This window comes from Myotis brandtii, unplaced genomic scaffold (assembly GCF_000412655.1).
Source record: "Myotis brandtii unplaced genomic scaffold, ASM41265v1 scaffold973, whole genome shotgun sequence".
Taxonomy (NCBI): Eukaryota; Metazoa; Chordata; class Mammalia; order Chiroptera; family Vespertilionidae; genus Myotis; species Myotis brandtii.
The window spans coordinates 1257200-1270478 of record NW_005372038.1 but is presented as its reverse complement, the minus strand read 5'-3'; positions in this window follow the sequence as shown (position 1 = coordinate 1270478).

Genomic DNA, 13279 nt, shown 5'->3' with positions numbered 1-13279 from the left:
TTGCCTGAAAATTTTTTTCCATCCCTTCACTATCAGACTGTGTGAGTACCTTGTTCTGAGGTGGGTCTCTTGTAGACAGCAAATATATGGGTCATGTTTTCTTATCCATTCACCTATGTCTTATCCATTCTTACCCTATGTCTTTTGATTGGATAATTTAATCCATTTACATTTAAGGTTATTATTAATAGGTACTTGTTTGTCATCATTTTTATTCTTTATGCCTGTGTTCCCTCTTTCCTTTCTATTTCTTCTTTTTACAGCAGTTCCTTTAAGATTTCTTGCATACTTAGATTGGTGGTAATAAACTCCCTTAACCCCTTTTTGTCTTTGAAGCTCCTGATTTCCCATACAATTTTTAATGATAGCCTTGCTGGGTATAGTATTCTTGGATTCAGTCCTTTGCTTTGCATCACTTTGTATATTTCATTCCATTCCTTTCTGGCCTGGCGTGTTTCTGCTAAGAAATCAGTTGGCAGTCTAATGGGAGATCCCTTGTAGGTAACTTTCTGTCTCTCTCTGGCAGCCTTTAAAATTCTTACTTTGTTGTTGATGTTTGCCTATTTAATTATGATGTGTCTTGGTGTCAGTCTTTTTGAGTTCATCTTGTTTAGGACTCTGTGTGCTTCTTAGACTTCAGTGACTTTTTTTCTTCCCAACATCAGGGAAGTTTTCTGTCATTATTTCTTCAAACAGGTTTTCTATTCCTTGCTCCACCTAGTGTCCTTCTGGCACCCCTCTTATGTGGATGTTGTTTTGTTTCATGTTATCCTAAAGCTCCCTTAGGCACTCCTCCTGCTTTTTAATTTTTCTTTCCAGTTGCTGCTGTGCTTGAGTGGTTTTTTTCTATCTTGTCTTTGAACTCGCTGATGCAGTCTTCAGCTTCTTCTAGTCTACTGTTGAAATTTTCCATTGTGTTCTTTATTGCAGCTATGTGATTCTTCATTTCTGCTTGATTCTTCTTCATTTCCTCTTGATTCTTACACATGTTGTTGCATTGGTCTTCCATCCTTTTTAGTGTCCTTATAACCATTGCTCTGAATTCTTTCTCTGAAAAATTGCTTGCCTCTGTTTCATTTATTTCCTTTCTGGTGATTCCTCCTTTTCTCTCAAATGAGGGTTGATTCTTTGTCCCTCAATTTTTGCAGTTCCTTTGTGATTTTTTCTATGTATTAGATCAAACTGCTATGCAACCCAGATTATTTGAGTTTGTCTTATATAGTAGATATTTTGTGGGACCCAGTGGTACAATCTCTCCGAATTTCTGGGCTGGATTGTCTAGGGATGCTTCCTACTTGAGATATTTGGGTTCTCTTGTTGTAGTTGGGTCTTGAGTGTTATTGTCCCATTGATGGATGGGGTCTCCTCTGAGGATGTCTGGTTATGTGGCTTGCTCTCTACCACATTGACCGAACAGCACAAACTATGACTCGACAAGACACAACACAAAGGGGACAAAATACGAATGTACTTATGACACTGATAACCCCAATATAAGTGACCACCAGAGATAAGAGAATTAGAAGAGAGAAAAGAGAGCAAAAATGATACCTATGAAAGAATAAAAGGTAAGAGAGAAAAGAAAAAGGGAGAAAAATATATATGGGGAGAGAACACCACAGAATAAACAGATAAACCAAAAAATGCAAACAACACACCCAAACAAAAGGGGGGTGGGGCAGAATCTGTAGAGGCAGAGCTTATATACAGATAGTAAGGTTAAGGAATTGAATGAATAGGGTGAGGACCTTGGTTCGGTATAGAGGAGGTAGAGAGAGAATGAGTGGATAAGGAGAAAAGAAAAAAATAAAATAACAATAAAAAATAAATATAGAATGAAGAAAAATATTGTGAAAATAATAAAAAATAACAAACAAAAAACAAATAAAATAAAGAAAAATAATTTTAAAAGAAAAGATAAAAATAAATAAACAAAATAAAATAAAATTAAAAAGTGAAGTGTCGTTCTTTTCAGCCTAGTTTTAATGCCCCATGGGGGCTGGCTTAAGAATCCACTCTTCTGCTCTGTCTGCCCCTTCTCAGTTTCCTGTTAGTCAGCACCATGTTGAAATTCCAAGAGATCCACTGCTCCTCTGTTTGTGTCTATCTCCACCTCCTGACTGCAAGCAGGTGGGACCAATCTGCCCAATTAGCCTGTCTGCCTGCTATCAATCTTAATCTCTCAAGTGGCTGTTTCTGACAGAGCTACAGGCAGTCCTTGGGTTACATCACCATCTCTCCCATTTATTTATTTTAAAAAATGCCATCATTTTGACATATGTACATATGTGCTTTATGTTTTTTATTATTTATTTACCACAAGTAAAGGTCAGGAATTGTTATCTTTCTTTAATTTTTTTTTTTTTTTTACTGTTTCACTTCATTACTGCTGTGTATGTGCTCCATGTGAGTGACGTAGGTGCTTATGTAGGTAGGTTCTGACTTAAGGCTAAAATCGTGTTACATTGCACCATAGAAATGGATCTCTGACGTAACCTGAGGACCTACTGCTTTCCGGGACTGAACAGCCTTTCTTCAACCCAGTCCCTGAGGGCTGTTTGGGGCTATTCAGATTTTGTGGGTCCTTTGTAGTCTGGATCTGGCTGTGTTAGCTGCCTTGAGGCTGCTGGGAGGGGCTGGTGCTTCAGGAGAAAAATGGCTGCTTAGGTACAGAGGGTTAGGAATGTCCCAGTGCCAGACTCCTAGTCACCTCTCCCCGACACACTCTCCTCCACAGCCTCTCACCAGCCTTCACAAGTCTGCACCTCAGCCACAGGTGAGTGTTTTTATTTAAAAGGTTCTATAAACTGGGGTTAGCAAATAAAAGCAAAGACCAAACAGAGCCAAAACAAATGCATGACTGCTAGTTTCTCTCCCCCCAGCACCACACAGCTCGTGCAGTTGTTTAGGCTGCCCCGCTGGACTCAGCCTCTTGTGGTTGTGGACTTAGATCTAGAATCCCCTGCTGCCAGCAGCCCTGTGGAATTCCTTTCCACAGTCGGATGTTACACTTGTCTCCAAGGTATGCGGACTTGGTGCCATGCAACTTCCTTCTTACCCTCTCGGCTCGGTGGTCTCACGACTCTCTCCAGCCAAGATGTCCGATCCTACCATTCTTAAGTGTCCTTTGCCCTTCCCTGCTGTGAATTGTCTCACCAGCTGTGTCTACTTTGCCAATTCTGAGTGGATGTTATTCGATTTAGAATTTAGATGCTCCTTCTATTTGCTCTGGGATAAGGCTCAGGACACATCTGCCTATTCGGCCGCCATTTTTTTCTCTTCCCCCTGGTAGGTCTATTCTTAAATTTTTGAGGACTCACTAGACTGCTTTCCATGGTGGTTGTACCAGTCTACATCCCTACCAGCAGAGAAAGAGTGTTTCCCTTTTCCCACAACCTCTCCCACACTTGTTATTGCTTGTGTTGTTGATAATGGCCACTCTAAAAGGTGTGAGGTGGTATCTCATTGTAGTTTTGATTTGCATTTCCCTAATTGCCAGTGAGGTTGAACATATCTATTGGCTCTTCAGATGTCTTCTTGAGAGAGGTATATCTGCAGGTCTTCTGCTCACATTTTACACTTTTTGATTGGATTGTTTGTTTGGTGTTGAGTTTTATGAGTTCTGTATATATTTTGGAAATTAAATTGTTGTCAGAGCTACTGTTTGCAAATATCATCTCCCATGTGGTTGGCTGCCTCTTTGTTTTGTTTTCAGTTTCTTTTACTATGCAGAAGCTTTTTAATTTGATACAGTCCCATTCATTTATTTTTGCTCTACTTTCCTTGCCTTGGGGGGTCACGTTCATAAAATGTTCTCTACAACCAAGATCCATAAGTTTGGTACCTATATTTTCTTCTGGGTAACTTATTGTTTCAGGTCTTATATGTAGGTCTTTGATCCATTTTGAATTAATTTTTGTACGTGGGGACAAACTGTAATCCAGTTTCACTCGTTTGCATGTGGCTTTCCAGTTTTCCCAGCACCATTTACTGAAGAGACTATCCTTACTTCATTGTGTGTTCCTGACTCTTTTGTCGAAAATAATCTGTCCATATACACGTGGTTTTGTAGCTGGGCTCTCTATTTTTCTCCATTGATCTGTGTGCCTATTTCTCTGCCAATACCATGCTGTTTTGATTATCGTAGTTCTGTAGTATAATTTGAAATTAGGCAGCGTGATACCTCCAGCTTTGTTCTTTTTTTCTCAGGATTGCATTGGCTATTTGGGGTCTTTTGTAGTTCCATACAAATCTGATGATTTCTTGTTCTGTTTCTTTAAAAAATCACATTGGGATTTTGATGGGGATTGCATTAAATCTGTATATTGTTTTGGGCAATATGGCCATTTTAACTATGTCGATCTTTCTAATCCAATAGCACGGGGTATTTTTCCATGTTTTTCTGTCTTTTTCAATATCTTTTATTAATGATTTGTAATTTTCAGTGTATAGGTCTTTCATGTTCTTTGTTAATTTTATTCCTAAGTATTTTATTATTTTGGATGCAATTGCAAAAGGAATTGTCTTACAACATATTAGAGCTGGAACAATTTCTGTCATTCTCTTGTAGATGATGGAATATCTAATCTGATAGTGCGCAGCACTGACCACATGAGCACTTCATAAAGTTCAGCTAACTGAGTTATGTTCATTTTAGTGACTAGACTTAAAATGCCTCCAAAAAAACTACCCTAAACATACTCCCTGGAAACCCAAAACCCTGGATCTCTCAAGGTAGCCTTAATTCCAAGATCTCTGTCTGGCTTTAAATTCTAATGCCAGAAAATGTGCCCTACTTTGTGGTTCATGAAAATACCATCACTGCATACACTGGGAATGGGACTATTTTGCTAGAAAAATAAAACAATTCATCATTATTTATACATTTCATTAGAGTACTAATTTGGCAAACTATTGCATGATCTGCATGAATGGAAAGAGCTCTTAAGCTAGACTGATGGAGACATGACAGAAACCAGAAGAAAGTTACTAGAGCTCAGGCCTCAGGCATGCTTCTTCTCAGAAGCTCAGCCCCCGCCCCCAATGCCTGAGGAGCTGTGTTTATGACCCATTCCAGAGAACATACATGTCTAGCCACATTTTATCCTGAGGCGAAGGTTGCCTGCTGGATGTAGGACAGGCAGTATCCAAGAAGCCCCTTGCTCTATACCCAGCTGTCTGTTGCTATAACTACAGTCCCTGAGCAGGTTTCCCCCAGGGCTTTGTCTAGGCCCAGGGCTCTGAAGGAGAGGCCAGATGGCTCGGCTTATGGCACAAGGAGAAGCCTGAGCCAGAGTGCTTGAGAGGGTTAGTTGAGAAAAATATCAAGAACAGGCACAGACTGTGATTGATTGAAGGAAAACGTAGTAGAACTCCCCTCTCCAGGTATTTCTGCAAGGGCAAAAGCATAAGGATAGAACATTCTGAAAGAAACAGATGTTTGGTTGAAGGATAGCAAAACTAAGTCCCCTCCCTTGGGTATTTCTATGAAGGTGGAAAACTGAGGACAGAATTTTTTGGAAAAGAGCTATGTAATAAAAGGCAGAACCTATCAGAGAGGCTGTTTCTAGATAGGGAAACTGATTATCATATATGATTGTGATTCTCAAGGTTCTAAATAGACAGCAAACCAACTCCTTTTATTATATGGATTTTCTTTCCTATATTAAAGCAAGCATTCTTCAGCTCTTTCTGATTGTAATCCACATTATGGGACCAATTTATTTGTACTATCTTGCTCCCCTTATGCTTCTCCTTTCTCTCTTTATATTTTAAAATATGGACTCTCTACATCCAATCCCAAGGCTAGAATGTGTCAACTACAGACAGTTCTTAAACCAGATACTCAACAAATTCATAGATGCAAAGTTGAAGAATATTGTATTGTTGTGGGGAAGAGAAATAGAGTGCTAAGTAGAGTGGAAATAACAAGAATGGTATTAGAAAATAGGTAACACAAGGTTGAGACCTGGCAAAGAAACTGACAAAACCCCAAAGCAAAGGGGAAAGCTTAGGCTCTAGGTGAACATGGAAATTAATTCCAGGGAACTTTGAGGCTGGATGAGATAGCTCTGGGTTCTGGCAAATATACTTAAATGCTTATCTGAGGGAAGAGGGGTTTAAGAAGTAATTGCAAAAAAAAGAGAGAGAGAGAGAAGTAATTGCCAAAATTGCATCTAGCAATATTTTTTTTAAATCTACTAGTTGTCTGACCCATAGAAGTGAATGCTTATTGAAAGAGGAGGAGCAAACTGTTACCACCAAAATTAATCAAAGTGATATTGGATTCTGAATGGATTAGTCATGGGGTCTAATCCATATAAATAACCCCCTCTCTTAAGAGGAAGAAGGAAAAAAAACACTCCCAAAATACATGAAGTGATGTTTGTTTCTAGGCTAGTTATGTGTATTGCATAATATTTGCAAGTAAATGCTTATCTGAAAGAGGAGGGAGACAAATGCTAATACTAAAATTAATTCCAGTGACAGAGGATCCTAGGTAGTGATGGGGTCTGAAAAATGTATGTAAATGCTGATTTGAAGAAAGAGGGGAGAAAATATCGTCCCAAATTAATTGCAGTGGCATTTATTTCTGGAATAGTTATTAGTGTTGTCTGATTCACATAAGTAAATGCTTACTTGAAGAAAGAGAGGGACAAAAGTCACCACCAAATACATGGCCAGATAAGCTGCATCATGTACCACTCGTTTATTGAAAAGACAATGTGGATGTTGCTGGCATTGGTTTTTGTCCCAAAATGCCATCTTGGTAATTAAAAAATAGGTAGACGAATGAAAGATTCTCCTCATGAGAATACCGGGTGTGGTAAAGGCAAGTCATAATAGACAAAGTAGTAGTCTTGTTGTATAGTAGGCAGTAGGTCATAGTGGAAAAGAAAGTGGACAGCTAAAGGGGGCAGGAAACTCCAGCTACAATGGTAGCGGATGAGAAATCTGTTAATGGATAGGAAATTCCAACTTCAATAGAAAACAAATCTGCTTTCTTAGTGGAAAGGAAAGTGGGTAACTGCACAGCCAGGGAATACTAATTGTGGACGAGCAGCCAGAAATTTTACAGTGGAAAGGGATGTGAAAACTAGGAGAGGGCAGAACATTCCAGGTAGCCAGGAATCATTGATCAGGTCTTCAAGTGGATAGAATTGTGTGCAGATAGTGGCTAGCCAACCATGATCTGCAAGGTTAGCAACATAGAGGCAGATATCTTAAAGACTGGACTGCAGAACTCTTGAGAGAAGTGCCAGTGAGCTGTGGAATCTTCTACACCATTCCTAGTTCAAAGCAGCAATAGAAGCATCAGAATCTGAATTGAAAACCAAAGCTTTTCTCTAGATGGGTAAGACACCAAAAAGTAAGTTAAATTCATTATAATGATTTTAGGAAGTATTTGTGTGTGTGTGTGGGGGGGGGGATTAGGAACTGTGTTTCATTGTTCTGAGCACTAAGCTCCCATGCGATGGCAGTTGCAATGCACTAAAGGAGACTATTCAGAGTGCGTTCAGTCATAACATGTTCTAGGTTTTTCTCATGGTGCTAGAAGGATTGGAACACTAATAATGCCAATGAATAGTTAATAAACATTTTTCAATCCAGAGATTTATTTTCCTATTAGGGAGCATTTTTTCATTCAATGCTTTTCTAGAAATGACAATACTGATTATATTTTAAGTGTAAACATTATTTTTTCAGAGTAAAAATCTGTCCCTGAAATTTATCTGAAACAGAATTCTTAACCCGCCCCCCCCCCCCCCCCCTCTCTTGTTTTTTTTTCCCTGGCTTTTTAATTGAGTATTTTGTTATATAGCAAGTCAAACACTTCTCTAGCTCTTTACAGAACAGTATCTCATCTTTCCAAAACTAGACTAGAAAAAAACAACAACTCAGGAATAGTAGCTTCTTGGAATACCATTGTAAAGTATTTCTTAAAGTGCTAATATATCTTATTTCTCTTAAAGCATTTTTAAACTACAGTTAACTTGTGAAAATCTTTTAAGCTTTACCATATCTTCTAACTCCATAGAAAGACAGTGCTACTCAAAATCTATTTGGTAAAAAGAGATCTATAGAGATTCAAAAAATTTTGAGGAGACAGGTTCAACATTTTAAGTGATTTGATTTAGAGCATAACTGGGCTAGCCCAAATCTTGCATTCAGATAAATTCTCCTGCCAGTATCCATATGGATTGAACTCTAAAGTACATCTATTACATTGAATACTTAAGAGTTTAGTAAGATATAAAATTTCTGGACAGAGTTGTTGATTTTGTTGGTCTTGGCACTGGTGTTAACTAGCAGTGTAAGTACAACTATAAAGTGGGAAATTTCAACTCTAGCAAGGTATTAGGCATTTTCTAGGTAGCTTTTGTTGGCTTTGGTCTTCTGTAGGCAATGGTGTTAACTGGAAGTCTGTGCATGCTGTTTTTGAAACTATTCTCTGCTGCTTCTTTTGTTGAAAGCATAAGGAAACACCATTTATAATACAAATAATGGAACAGATGAGATTTTTCATGTACAAGAGCATAGGAATGTGTTTTATGATGTCTTTCTTCTCTCACTCCCCCTCTTCCCCTCCCCCTTTCTTTCATTCTCTTTCTTTCTCCCCCCCCTTTTTTTTGTACCAGGATTCTGAATAAACCCTGAGTTGTTCTTTATTTCCTAAGAAACTAGACTATTCCAGACCTGCCTAACTATATAAAATTATGTATATTTTGGATGGGATATTAGTACCCCACTGCTATCAAATGAAAAGATAACATATATGAAACAACATATAGTGTTTTTTTCTCTTTTTATTTTTTAAAATTGTTTTCAATTATAGTTTACATTCAATATTATTTTGTATCAGTTTCAGGTATACAGCATAGTGGTGATAAAATCATATACTTTACAGTGTGATCCCCCTGATATTTCCAGTGCCCAACTGGCACCATACATAGTTATTATAATATTATTGACTATATTTCCTATGCTGTATTTTACACCCCCATGACTATTTTGTACCTACCAATCTGTACTTGTCAATTCCTTCACCTTTCCCACCCAGTATCCAACTCCCCTCCCCTCTGGCAACCATCAATCTGTTCTCTTATCTATAGACTGTTTCTGTTTTGTTTGTTCATTTATATTGTTTTTTACATCCACATATAAACAAAATCATGTATTATTTGACTTTCTCTGACTGACCTATTTCACTTAGCATAATACTCTCTAGGTCCTTCCATGCTATTGCAAATGGTAAGATTTCATACTTTTTAAAGGCCAAGTAAAATTCCATTTATGTATATATCCCAATCATCCATTGATGGGCACCTGGGTTGCTTACATAACTTTGCCATTGTAAATAATGCTGTAATGAACATGGAGCTGCATATATCCTTTTGATTCTGTGTTTTGGGTTCCTTTGGATATATACCCAGAAGTGGAATTGCTGGGTCATAAGACAGTTCCATTTCTAATTTTTTGAGGAACCTCCATACTCTTTTCAATAGTGCTGCATCAATCTGTATCCCCACCATCAGTACACAGAATTTCCTTTTCTCCACATCCTCACCAAGACTTGTTGTTTATTGATTTATTGATGGTAGCCATTCTGAAGGTGTGAGGTGATTTCTCATTGTGGTTTTAATTTGCATTTCTCTGCTGAGTAGTGACACTGAGAATCCTTCCATGTGTCTATTGACCATCTGTATGTCCTCTTTGGAGAAGAGTCTATTTGGGTCCTTTGCCCATTTTTAAATATTTTTATTTATTTCAGAGAGGAAGGGAGAGAGATAGAAACAATAGAGATGAGAGAGAATAATTGATCAGCTGCCTCCTTCACTTCCTCCACTGGGGATCCAGCCCACAACCCGGGCATGTGCCCTTGACCAGAATCAGATCCAGGACCCTTCAGTTCACAGGCTGATGCTCTATCCACTGAGCCAAACCAGCTGGCCTTTGCCCATTTTTAAATCAGATTCTTTGTTTTATTGGTCTTTGATTGTATGAGTTCTTTATAAATGTTGGACTTTAACCCCTTATCAGATGTATCATTGGCAAATGTGTTCTCCCATTCAGTGTGTTGTCTTTCCATTTTGTTGATGGTTTTCTTTGTTATACAAAAGTTTTTGCTTTGCTGTAGTCTCATTTGTTTATTTTTTTTCATTTGTTTCCCTTGTCCAATGAGATATATCAGAAAAAAATATCATTAAGAAAAACATCAGAGATTTTATTGCCTATGTTTTCTTCTAGGATTTTTATGGTATCGAGTCAAACATTTAAGTCGTTGATCTATTTTGAGTTTATTCTTGTATATGATGTGAGTAGGTGGTCCAGTTTCATATTTTTGCACATATCTGTCCAATTTTCCAAGCACCATTTATTGAATAGACTGTTTTTACCCCATTTTATGTCCTTGCCTCCTTTGTCAAATATTAATTGACCATACAGGCATGGGTTTATTTCTGGGTTTTATATTCTGATGCATTGACTTATATGTCTGTTTTTATGCCAGTACCATGCTGTTTTGATTGCTATGGCTTTGTAATAGAATTTGATATCAGGTAGTAGGATTTCTCCAACTTTGTTCATCTTTTTCAACATTGCTGTGGCTAGTCAGGGTCTTTTGTGGTTCCATATACATTTTCGGATTATTTTTTTCTAGTTCTGTGAAATATGTCATTAGCATTTTGATAGGAATTGCTTTGGATTTATGGGTTGCTTTGGGTAATATGGACCTTTAACAATGTTAATTCTTCCCATTCACGAGCACGGTATATACTTCCATTTATTTGTGTCTTCTTCAATTTCTTTATTCAGTGTCTTATAATTTTCTGAGTGCAGGTCTTTTGCCTCTTTGGTAAAATGTATTCCTAGGTAATTTATTTATTTTTTGATGCAATGGTAAATAGGATTATTTTATTAGTTTCCATTTCTGATAGTTCATTATTGTATAAAAATGCTACTGATTTCTGGAGATTTATTTTGTATCCTGAAACTTTACTGAATTTATTTTTCAGTTTGTAGTTTTATGGTGGAATATTTAGGTTTCTTTATATATAGTATCATGTCATCTGAAAATAATGACAGTTTTACTTCTTTTTTTCTAACTTGGATTCATTTTATTTCTTCTTTTTGTCTGATTACTGTGGCTAAGATTTCCCATACTATGTTGAATAAGACTGGTGAAAGTGAACATTCCTGTCTTGTTCTTGATCATATGGGAAACACTTTTAGTTTTTGTTCATTGAGTATGATGTTAGTAGTGGGTTTGTCATATATGGTCTTTATTATGTTGCGATATGTTCCCTCTATTCCCCTTTTTCCTGACAGTCTTTATTTGTTAATATTCACTCAGGGATATTTTTTCCATTGATTTTTAGAGAGAGTGGAAGGGAGGGGGAACACACACACACACACACACACACACACACACACACACACACTGAGTGGCCAGATTATTATGACCACCTGACGTTTGTAGGCAAATTAGCTATAATTTCATGCTGAGTTGCTAGAGGGCCAGACCATTATAATAGGGAAGCATGTGGTTTACCATGACAGTAGAAGTGATTTTTTTTTCCTGAAGATATGGGTAAACAGCGTGATGTAACAGCCTTTGAATGTGGGGTATATATACTGTGTGTGTATATATCTATATCTACATATATCCTATATAATAAATACCTAATATGCTAATTAGACTGAACAGCAGAACGACCATCCCGAGAACGTTCCGGACGAAGTCGGGGCTGTGAAGGCCAAGGCAGCCGGGGCTGCAAGGTCCGAGAGAGAGGGAGAGAGAGAGAGAGAGATGAGAGAGACACATAGATTGGTTGCCTCCCTCATGCACCAGAACCAGGGTCTGGGATTGAACCTGCAAACCAGGTATATGCCCTAACCAGATATTGAACCGGTGACCCTTTGGTGCATGGGTCAGTACGCTGACCATTGAGCAACACCTGCCTGGACCTGACAGGTTTTTTATTGTTGTTGTTTTTTTTAAATTAAATCTTTATGGTTCAGATTATTACAGTTGTTCCTCTTTTTTCCCACAATAGCTCTCCTCCATCCAGTTCCCACCCCACCCTCTGCCCTTACCCTCCCCACTGTCCTCATCCATAGGTGTACAATTTTTGTCCAGACTCTTCCCACACCCACACACCCCTTTTCCCCAAGAATTGTCAGTCCACTCCCTTTCTATGCCCCTGGTTCTATTATATTCACCAGTTTACTCTGTTCATCAGATTTTTTATTCACTTGATTTTTAGATTCACTTGTTGATAGATATGTATTTGCTGTTCATAATTTTTATCTTTACCTTTTTCTTCTTCCTCTTCTTAAAGAATACCTTTCAGCATTTCATATAATACTGGTTTGGTGGTGATGAACTCCTTTAGCTTTTTCTTATCTGTGAAGCTCTTTATCTGACCTTCAATTCTGAATGATAGCTTTGCTGGATAAAGTAATCTTGGTTGTAGGTTCTTGCTATTCATCACTTTGAATATTTCTTGCCACTCTCTTCTGGCCTGCATGGTTTCTGTTGAGAAATCAGCTGACAGTCGTATGGGTACTCCCTTATAGGTAACTGACTTTTTTTCTCTTGCTGCTTTTAAGATTCTCTCTTTGTCTTTTGCTCTTGGCATTTTAATTATGATGTGTCTTGGTGTGGTCCTCTTTGGATTCCTTTTGTTTGGGGTTCTCTGCGCTTCCTGGACTTGTAAGTCTATTTCTTTCACCAGGTAGGGGAAGTTTTCTGTCATTATTTCTTCAAATAGGTTTTCAATATCTTGCTCTCTCTCATCTTCTGGTACCCCTATAATTCTGATGTTGGTACGTTTGAAGCTGTCCCAGAGGCTCCTTACACTATCTTCGTATTTTTGGATTCTTTTTTCATTTTGCTTTTCCGGTTGGGTGTTTCTCGCTTCTTCGCATTTCGAATCTTTGACTTGATTCTTGCGCTCCTCTGGTCTGCTGTTGGGAGTCTGTATAATATTCTTTATTTCAGTCAGTGTATGCTTACTTTCTAGATGGTCCTTTATCACACCATCGAGGGTCTCATTAGATTTCCTGTACATCTCATCAAGTTTATCGACAGACTCTAGAAGCCTCTTGAGAGACCTCAAAAGTGTGGTTCTGAACTCAATATCCTCCCTTGATAGTTTTGTCCTGTTTCTTTGTCTCCGCATTTTTTACGCTTTCTTGGTACACCCCCTAGTGGTCTTTGTGCGCAGTCTTGTTGTAGTTAAGCCTTGATTGTTGTAGGTAACACTGGGAGGATTTG